The sequence below is a fragment of the Kryptolebias marmoratus genome, linkage group LG21, assembly GCF_001649575.2.
Source record: "Kryptolebias marmoratus isolate JLee-2015 linkage group LG21, ASM164957v2, whole genome shotgun sequence".
In the NCBI taxonomy this organism is placed as follows: domain Eukaryota; kingdom Metazoa; phylum Chordata; class Actinopteri; order Cyprinodontiformes; family Rivulidae; genus Kryptolebias; species Kryptolebias marmoratus.
Genome location: NC_051450.1, coordinates 2,466,221 through 2,475,095, shown reverse-complemented (window position 1 = coordinate 2,475,095; position 8,875 = coordinate 2,466,221). Strand labels below are relative to the sequence as shown.

Below are 8,875 nucleotides of genomic sequence, written 5' to 3'. Positions count from 1 at the left end.
CAATGAGAAGCTGCAGTAAGAAGGGAGGGTTTTGTTGCTACAGTTGTCTCAGCTCTGTAGTGAACATTTCAAACCAGAGGATTTTAACAGGACCAGCTTAGAGATGATGTGACCCCATCTGTCTTCAGCTTCCCATCTCATCTCCAAAGAGGTGATTTTTTACTGTACATGTTAACAGAAATGTCTATGATTCATCTGTAAAACTGTCTGTAAAACACAGACAATGACAGAAATGGACATTTAAAATAAAATTCACTGCAATGTTGTGAAATTTATTAAATGACAACATTAAACAGTAACCACAAAGTTTACAGCAGAACAATAAACAATGTTTGTTGTTTGTGATAACTTTTCAGTAAGTTTTGTGAGTACGATGGGCAGAAATTTCAAGAACTTATCTGACAACCTGAACAAAGTCCTATCAAAACAGAGGAAGTAAGCAAATGTCAGCTTATCACTTCAACAAACTCTTCTACACAAAAACATGTCAGCAGAACTGAGAAATGACTTCATATTCTGCTATAAGAAAAGAATAAAGCTACGCCTGTTTTAGGTGAAGCACTGACACAACATAATTATGTCATCAAAGCCAGGTAACCTCTGCTGGAGAAGCATGAAGGCTGCACAACCTCAGAGGAAAAAAATAACAACAAAACAACAACCTGCAGCGTAATCATCATATTCAGTGATTTAAAAAGGACACAATTATAAAAAAAATACCCCAGTTTGTCATTATATTTAGTGTAATAATCATAAAATATTGTGTGAGTTTTAAGTTCATATGTGAAGCACTTATATTTAACCGAAGAAAGAACTGTTTCTTTATTCTCAAATTTTACAAACAGACTGGAAGGATTTCTTTTTATTTATAAAAAGTCTGTCTGTTAGCAAAATATTTCATGAACCACTGGACAAATTTTAAGGAAACTTTCAGAAACTATTTACTGGATGAACACCTACAGCTGATTAACTTGGAGTCCACCCAATTCAAAATGGCCACCACAGGTAATTGACCTCAGCAAACAAAAATGGCTTAAGCTCAGTGAATTAGATAGAGATTGAGCGGAAACTGAGTGTAGTAGTAGCTGAGACTTATCTTCAACACATACTACAAGTGCTACTCGTTTACAGACACTGATGTGGCGGTAGCAAACAGTCGTAACAAATAATCTGTGTGTGACATCTACCTAAATTGCAGATTTTGCATGATGTCATTAACAAGGTTTGAACCAAACAGATCCAACTCTGTCATTTCTCAGCATAAGATGATTAAGTCTGAAACTTTGGCATGAAATGCTGCAGGTGATGTGCATTCCTCCAAGGAATGCAAGGCCTTTAATTTAATATTTATTTCATTTTATTTTATCTGCCTTTATCCAACTTGGATGATTTAGAAACCAGATTAATACACCATAATTATTTTATTTGTTTCCACCTCTGCTGTAAGTGCTGCTGAAAGTCAAACAAGTGTTAATGTAAGTGAACAAAGACATTTCTAAACACTTTCACCTGCTTGAGGAAGTGGACAGACATGGACATTTTGTTTCTGACTCGGGGACCTCATGATTAATCCTTCGCACTATCACAGATCTCATAGTCTGCTCCTGCCTAGCATCGAGGCAGCATGTTTAGCTTCATTTTCCCAGCAGACATGAGCAGGCGGAGGTCGGCTTTAACCATGCCATTTCTCTGTGGTGATTCAGGAGCTGTTTTTAGAAGCAGGAGGCAGCGCTAAAAGTGGCCCATAACAGCATTTGAGCTCCATGTCATGAGAAAGACTGGTTACAGAGGATCAGAAACAAAACATATGGTTTAAAGTAGTTCTGGTATTCAAACAGCAAATCAGAAGAAAGCCCTGACCCTTTAGTTAAAGAATAAATTCATTATTTTTTGCAAAAGAAAAGAACAACTCAACTGCATTATACAAAAATAAATTTGTCACACAGCGGCAAAGAAACAAACACATGTTCATGGTAAACGTCACATGTCCAGGTAAAAGACCCAGGAAGGGCTTTACGTGTGCAGTAAGTGGCCTCATAAATCAACTGGGAGCCAGGCCCCTGCAGTAACAGCTGCTCCCTGGGGGCCCAGAGGTCACATCCATTCAGCTGGTGGCCACTGGCGCCGCTAAAATCTATCCTCCAAATGTCCTCCATTTACCCTCCTCCTCAATTATCCTCCCTCCCCCTCCTTCCTCCGTCCCCGGCCTGTTTGTCTTCCATATCTCCTTCTGACATCCCCTCATTCAGTCTGTGTCCCTGCCTCCATTTTCCTGACTAAACTGAGCTGTGGAGCTGTGCGGTCAGCTGGATTTAGAAGCCTTTCATCCTCCTCCTGCTTCTCTTCAGATGAAACAGCAGGAAGGAGGTCAACTGAAGTTGTACAATGTGCCAATCATGAACTGCATGAGCAGCAAGCCCTTTAAATTCTGTCAGACAGCCAGTGTTTGTAACCGGTAGTCTTTGTTCATTCAGTGACTGCGACAGAAGCTTTGTCTCATCTCAGCATCAAAAGTTGAAGCTGTCAGACTCCTTACACGCCTCTCCCTGTAGGCTGTCAGCACCTGGTGTGATGTGATTCCTGAGTAATTGGCATAAATCACTTGTTGAAGCTCTTTTCATACGACCAGCCTGTTGCATCTGCTCAAAAGAAGATAACATCCAGAAGGGCAGGGTTGTTTACGAACTACAGCAGACCTGCACTTCAGTTTGGTTCCTCTGGAGAGGCTCTCTGTATCTTTGATCAAAAATAACAGAAATTAGGTGTAACGGTACATGTATTGGTACGGTGACAGTTTGGTACAGACCTCTGGGATGGGCTCATGAATTAGACACAAACAAGTCGGTCACAGATGATCGCTTCCATCTAGAAGCGGGTACGAATTTACTTTGACTTAATTTTGCTAACAGCCTCAACGAAATACAAGCAGAGGGAAATATTGGATAAATTTTCTACGTTCAACAAAGCATGGCTCGTTCAGAAAAACCTGCAGAGGCTTAAAGACCTGCAGCAGCAGGTGCCAGTGACAGTGGACAGCCACAATGAGGGGACACGAAAGGTGCACGTATGGCAGGAAGTGAAATCATGTAAATCATGCACTTTGAAAAGTACTGTGGCAAGCCGTTTGTTTACTTACTCAATATCTCTGATATCAAACGACTTATTCTCACATTAGCTCAGTTAGCTGAGAAGCTAGTAAGCGTTTAATAGTTTATTTTTGTACATATTTTCACACAAGTTGTTCAGTTTTGTGGTGCTTTTAATTTTGCATCCAGTCTGTAGGAAGCACACACTCTGTGTTTTTTGTTTTATTCATTTGTTTAGTAATGTGTTTTTAGGAGAAAGCCTTCTGAAGTTTATCAAACTTTTTGTTTAACACATGGCCCATGGGTTAGTGTTTACAATTCACTGGATGAAAAACGAAACAAACAATAAAATAACCCTTTTTCTATTTTATAGTGAAGTTATACCCTTCTGTACATGAGCTACTACCTCAGATCCTCCAGGAAAATTATTGTCTGGTTATCAAAAAGCAAAACAACAACAACAAAAAAACAACAACACAAGTACAGTTTTGCAAACACATTACTTTGTTATCAGTTATTAAAATTAGCTGTTCTGCGAAAATAAAGCAAGTCATTCTGAGAAAAATGTGAGTTAGAAGTACAGACTTTTATAAAATAAAAGGTTTAAGTAAATTAGAATTTCTGTTGTTGTTAAAGAAAATTCAGTGAGTCACAATTAAATATCCAACAAACAAACAAACTTGAGAATTCATTTACTCAAATAATGTACTGGGATGCAAACATTTCAAAGTGGGTACAAATACACTCATAAACCTTCACTTTTTAAAAGTTGGATCTCTTCCTTTTCCTAAAATGTCAAACTACCAAAACAACAGTTTATTTTAGGTTTTATTTAATTACAGAACTCTTTTTTAATATGGAGTATTTGAATAAAACTTAATGATGAGTTTTGTATGTATATATTTCAACCTTCGAGCAGCTTTCTTGGCCCTGGACAAGTTTTGTTTTGTGTGAAAAGAGGCAGAAATGATTGATCTGACTGTAAAGCTTGCAGCCCCCCGGTCTGAACGACACATGAAAACAATTCGAAGAGTTTCAGCTCGAAGTAGATGTTTTAGTGTGTCACCTACGACTTAACTACACTTACATGTAGTCATAACAGTTTCAAATGATCCAGGTTGGGATATTTTATCTTTAAGTGCTGTAAAGAGCGTGCTTACCTCGCCGCTCTGCTGGTAAATCCGAGGGAACACGCAGGAGCGGTCGGCTCGTTTTCCTCGTCCAGCTCCGAGTGATGAGGATCCGCTACGAGCACCAACTATCTGCCCGGTGGGAACCGGAGGGGCACTTTCTCCTCCGTACACTCACAGATTTGTCCTGATATGGTTTCTACTCGACTTGTCCCGGAGGAAACAAACGTGTACGGCGAACAAAGTCCAAGCCGAACCAAGGGATAAATTGTAGTAAAAGACAGCGGTGTCCCAGCACCGCCTGAGCGACTCGATTCGGTCTAAATTAGGATAAAAACGAGAACGAAAAAGCCGCTGCTTCAACCCGCGCGAGCAACCCGCTCATTTCCTGTTATGTCCCTTCAAAATAAAGCGTGTTCAAGTTCAGCGAGAAGGAAAAAAAAAAGTGATTTTATTTAATACAGCCATTAAATTTTCAATCATATAATTAATTTGGAAATACAATTAAGTTAGAAATTTATATTTATATGTTTTTAATGCTTTATTTTTTAAACTACTAACAACAGTTTGGATATTTACAAAAATTTATTAAAATTTTAAATCTCTCACTCAAGCTCATCTTCAGGCATAGATAGATAGATAGATAGATAGATAGATAGATAGATAGATAGATAGATAGATAGATAGATAGATAGATAGATAGATAGATAGATAGATAGATCACAAAATTATATAACTATACAAAATAAGGTAAATGAGATTATTGACAAATAAAATAACTGGCTTTACGTTTAAAAAAAATACAAGCTGTTCAGGTTTCCGATTCTTTTATTTTGAAGGTTAACCCCTTCAGCTTCCCTCTTTAACTCTGTCTTAAGTTTGCAAACTCGACGTGTAAGCCTCAGCGCCTACGTCACTGTTTGCCCCGCCCCTTACCCCCACTCCCCTTAATGTAATTGCCTATTTATACAGATGCTGCTCATGTCTGAGTAATAGTCAATATTGTTCTCTAAAGTGTTCATCATCATCATCACCATCATCGTTGTTGGGGTTTTCCACAAGAAATAGTTAAAACCCCAAATTCTTTTAACTTTTAATATTTTTTTCTGCTATTTTTATACAATTCTGTTTAGTCTATTACAAACCTATTACAAACCTTCCTATACAAATAAAACAGCAAGATCGATTTTTGCTGTACTCTTTTTGAGTTTGACACCAAAAAAAGAAGTATCAGGACAGCACATTGTGAGGATGTGGAGTTTGCCCCGCCCTGTGGGCGGTGCCTCTCACCTCCCTCTCCCCAGCTGTTGCTGATTCCTGTTGAGGAACAGTACCTGCATTTAAGCCTCTGGCTGGTTCCAGATATTTGCTGGAGCATGATGCCTTCTGGGTTAGTATATCAGCCACCAGGTTCTAACACTAAGACTCACCTTGCTCCTCCTTGCCTTTCAGATCCTCTTGGTTGTTCCCCACTGTATATACGAGCACCTGTGAATAAAATTACTTTTATTCTGGTTTTCGGTTCCGCTCACACGACTACAACTCTGGTTTATGTCACATCTGGATCTGTTGCACAACTTCAATATTAATGTTTCCACATCTATTACTTCACAAGTTCCATTTGTCATTTCTTGTATGTTTATTCCTCCAGGTTTTTTCGGGCATTTTTTGTGATGTTGTGGGCTAAATTGCCTGATTTTCGCGGGGGCATTTTTCTGAAGTTGCGGGTTGTTGTTTTTTTTTTTTTTTTTTACTAAAATCAATAAACAACCATAACTTTTAATATGTAAACCAAAAATACTTGTAAGATAATTACCAACAAACATTGACATTCTCAAAAGGTGCTTTATTTGAGAACTTTGATAGCTTATAAACTGACATTCATCACCATTTCTGGATTGTCCCTCGTCTGCAGCTCTCCTCAGATGTTTTGCAGACACAAGTGTTTGTCGATGGATGACTTGGGTTTATGTTCGCTTATTACACTGCAGGACATGCAAAACGCCCACACACACACACTCGTGCAGCTGGGTAAGAAACTGTTTTGCGCTGTCCTTCACTGAAATCTTTGTGAGCAAATGTGAAGCCTTAGCGCACATTTTCACTTCAGTCCTGCACGCTCCTGGCATTCTGATGTTAACAGGATGTGACGTCATGTCTTGAGTTATTTTGTATTCAACACTACACAAACCCACATAGAAGGGACTAGACCACAGAAACGGTGGCGAATCACTTTAGAAACAATAAATATTGCGGTATAAAAGTTGTGATTTCGCAGGGTTTGCTTGATTTTGCGATCACAACATCGCAAAATTCTGCAAGGTCTGGGCTTTAACCAACCTATTGTATACAGAGACTATTGTATTTAGTTATACTGTATTTTTCAATTTTTTTTTTATTTGACAATGTTTTCAGTGGATATCTTTTTATCTCCTCCTGAACACATAAGTCTACAAACTGACCTGGACAGGTTAAAACTTTCTATTTCTTCTTGAGCTTGAACTTCTTGTTTGAGATTTGGGATTTGATCAATTTTCTTCATCCGCTTGCTCCTGTTTAGTCACGGGGGGGGGGGGTATAGTCAGGAGTCTTTGAGTGAGAGGTAGGGTGGTACACCCTGGGCAAGATGGGGGTCAAACTTGCACCCTTCTTGCAACAGAGCTAACCAACCACCATGCAACCCTCAATTCAGTTTAGATCAGATCAGTTCAATTTAGTGAGTGCCAATTCACAACAAAATTAATGTCAGGGCACTATACAACAAAAGCAACTCCAAATTAAAGGTGTAGTATTCTTTAAAGGAATACTAAGTCTAATCTGCATATCTGTTGCTGCCTTTTTATGCTAGTATTTTAAACTAAAAAAAGAGAGAAAACAATTTTGTAGCAATTTCGGTCAAACCTTGTAAATGATGTTTTGCACAAACCAACACAATATTGTGAGGTCCCATGAGATGTATTAGTGCTCGGAGTGTGTGTTGAGGATGAATCTAAGCTACTACAACTCAGTTTTAGCTCAACATCTATATATTTCACTGTGGTTAAGCCATTTTTGTGTTTGCTAAGATCAGTTATCTGTGGTGGCCATTTTGAAAGTTAATCAGTTGTTGTACATCAGATGAAATCTGCCCAGTGGTTCAAGAACTATTTTGCAAACAGGAAGACAATGTTGACTCTAATAGCTAATGTCAGAGTTTTAATCAAGGATTTTGTGCACTGTGTCGCACTAACATTGTGTTGAGATGACATTCAGCTTCTACCACACCAAATTTTAGCTCGATGTCTGTAAATTGACCGTGGTGTAGCCACTTTTGTGTTTGATGTTGATGTACTGTGGAGGCCATGCTAATTTGGGTTGACTCAATAAGGTAATGAGTTGTAGATGTCCATCCAGTGATTACTGTCAAGTAATAACGTACAAACACACACAGATATGCACACCCAGACACAAGCAAAACATTATCATCCTATCAACTTTGATTGCAGGCGATAACAGGCCCATTCAGTAGATTACAAAATGTCAGTTCGTAAACAATTGTCTACAAAAACACACACCCAGGAGATTACATCAAATATTTGCTTTGATGTACCTATCATCCTGAGCAAAGCATGGGCTGGTGGGTGACAGGGGGTAGGAATGACTCCCTTTTAACAGGAAGAACCCTCCAGGAAACCAGAACCAGGATGGACTGGCTTGGGGTTGAGAGGACAGGGAAGAGACACAGACAAACAGTGACACTGGGCCAGGTGTAGTTTTTATGATCATAAAAACATAAAACATGTGTACTGCCCAATTTACCCACTTTAAAACTGGGGGGATTCAAACAGATGAGGCTTGAGTCTACTTCTTTCAAAAGATACTTGGATGTAAATACCTGAAAATAAAAGTTTTAATGCTTTCCTGTGTTCATGTCAAATCAAAATATTTTCAGAGCATAGTAAAAATGCCAAAATCGGTTCATCTGTTTTAAATGTTTTAGGAGAGATGGTAGTTTTAAAAGAGTTTATATAAAAATGCAGTTTGTATAAAATAAAAAAATGACAATAAGGGAAGGTGTTGGTAAGTTTTTAAAACCAGAAAACAAAATTAAATATAGTTAGCAAAATATGTTTATTTCTTTGTTTTCCACCATCTTAGAAACCCTATAAATCCTCTTCTGGATCTGTTTCAGTGAACATAATCATGTTAGTAAAATATTTACTTGCTCTAAACGTTTTGACAAGGACACTGTGGAAAATATGTAGGAGAAAACAAACTATTTGGTCCGGATGTTCCTCTAATCCTGTTTAGTCTTCAGGGAGTGTTTATAAGGAAATGTTTTTATGTCCTTTTTTTGTCCACAGCAAACCCTCACTGGGAGTGAGAACATCTACTTCAAGTACTCAGAAACTTTGCATTTGTTTGTTTTTTTGAAGTGTTTGCCAATGGTTAGATAAATTTAAATTTTTTTTAGATAAAAATAAAATTCCTGTAGTTATTATTTATAGGAGGCCTCACTTTCTCCCAGAGGACATGCAGTACCCCATAACAGAACTGGATGAACTCATTTGAGGGATAGGACTCAAACCTAAGAAATAAAAATAGACACATTGCTGGAACTGCACAAATCATGTCCCAGAGCTAGAACTAAAAAGCCCCCCCCCTCCCCCCTCCCCCCCT

The 8,875-nt window shown here is 38.4% G+C and overlaps 1 protein-coding gene across 2 annotated transcripts in view; it reads right to left on the bottom strand.

Annotated features, from left to right (window-relative positions):
* itgb1a (integrin, beta 1a) overlaps nucleotides 1–4,556 on the bottom strand; it is a 34,814-nt gene extending 30,258 nt beyond the window's left edge. The window contains exon 1 of one of the 2 annotated variants that reach the window (XM_017431899.3): nucleotides 4,247–4,556. The gene's annotated coding sequence lies outside the window, so the exon portion shown is untranslated. The remainder of the gene's footprint in view (nucleotides 1–4,246) is intronic. The other variant, XM_017431900.3, reaches the window with a different exon arrangement.
* Nucleotides 4,557–8,875: the final 4,319 nt, after the last annotated feature.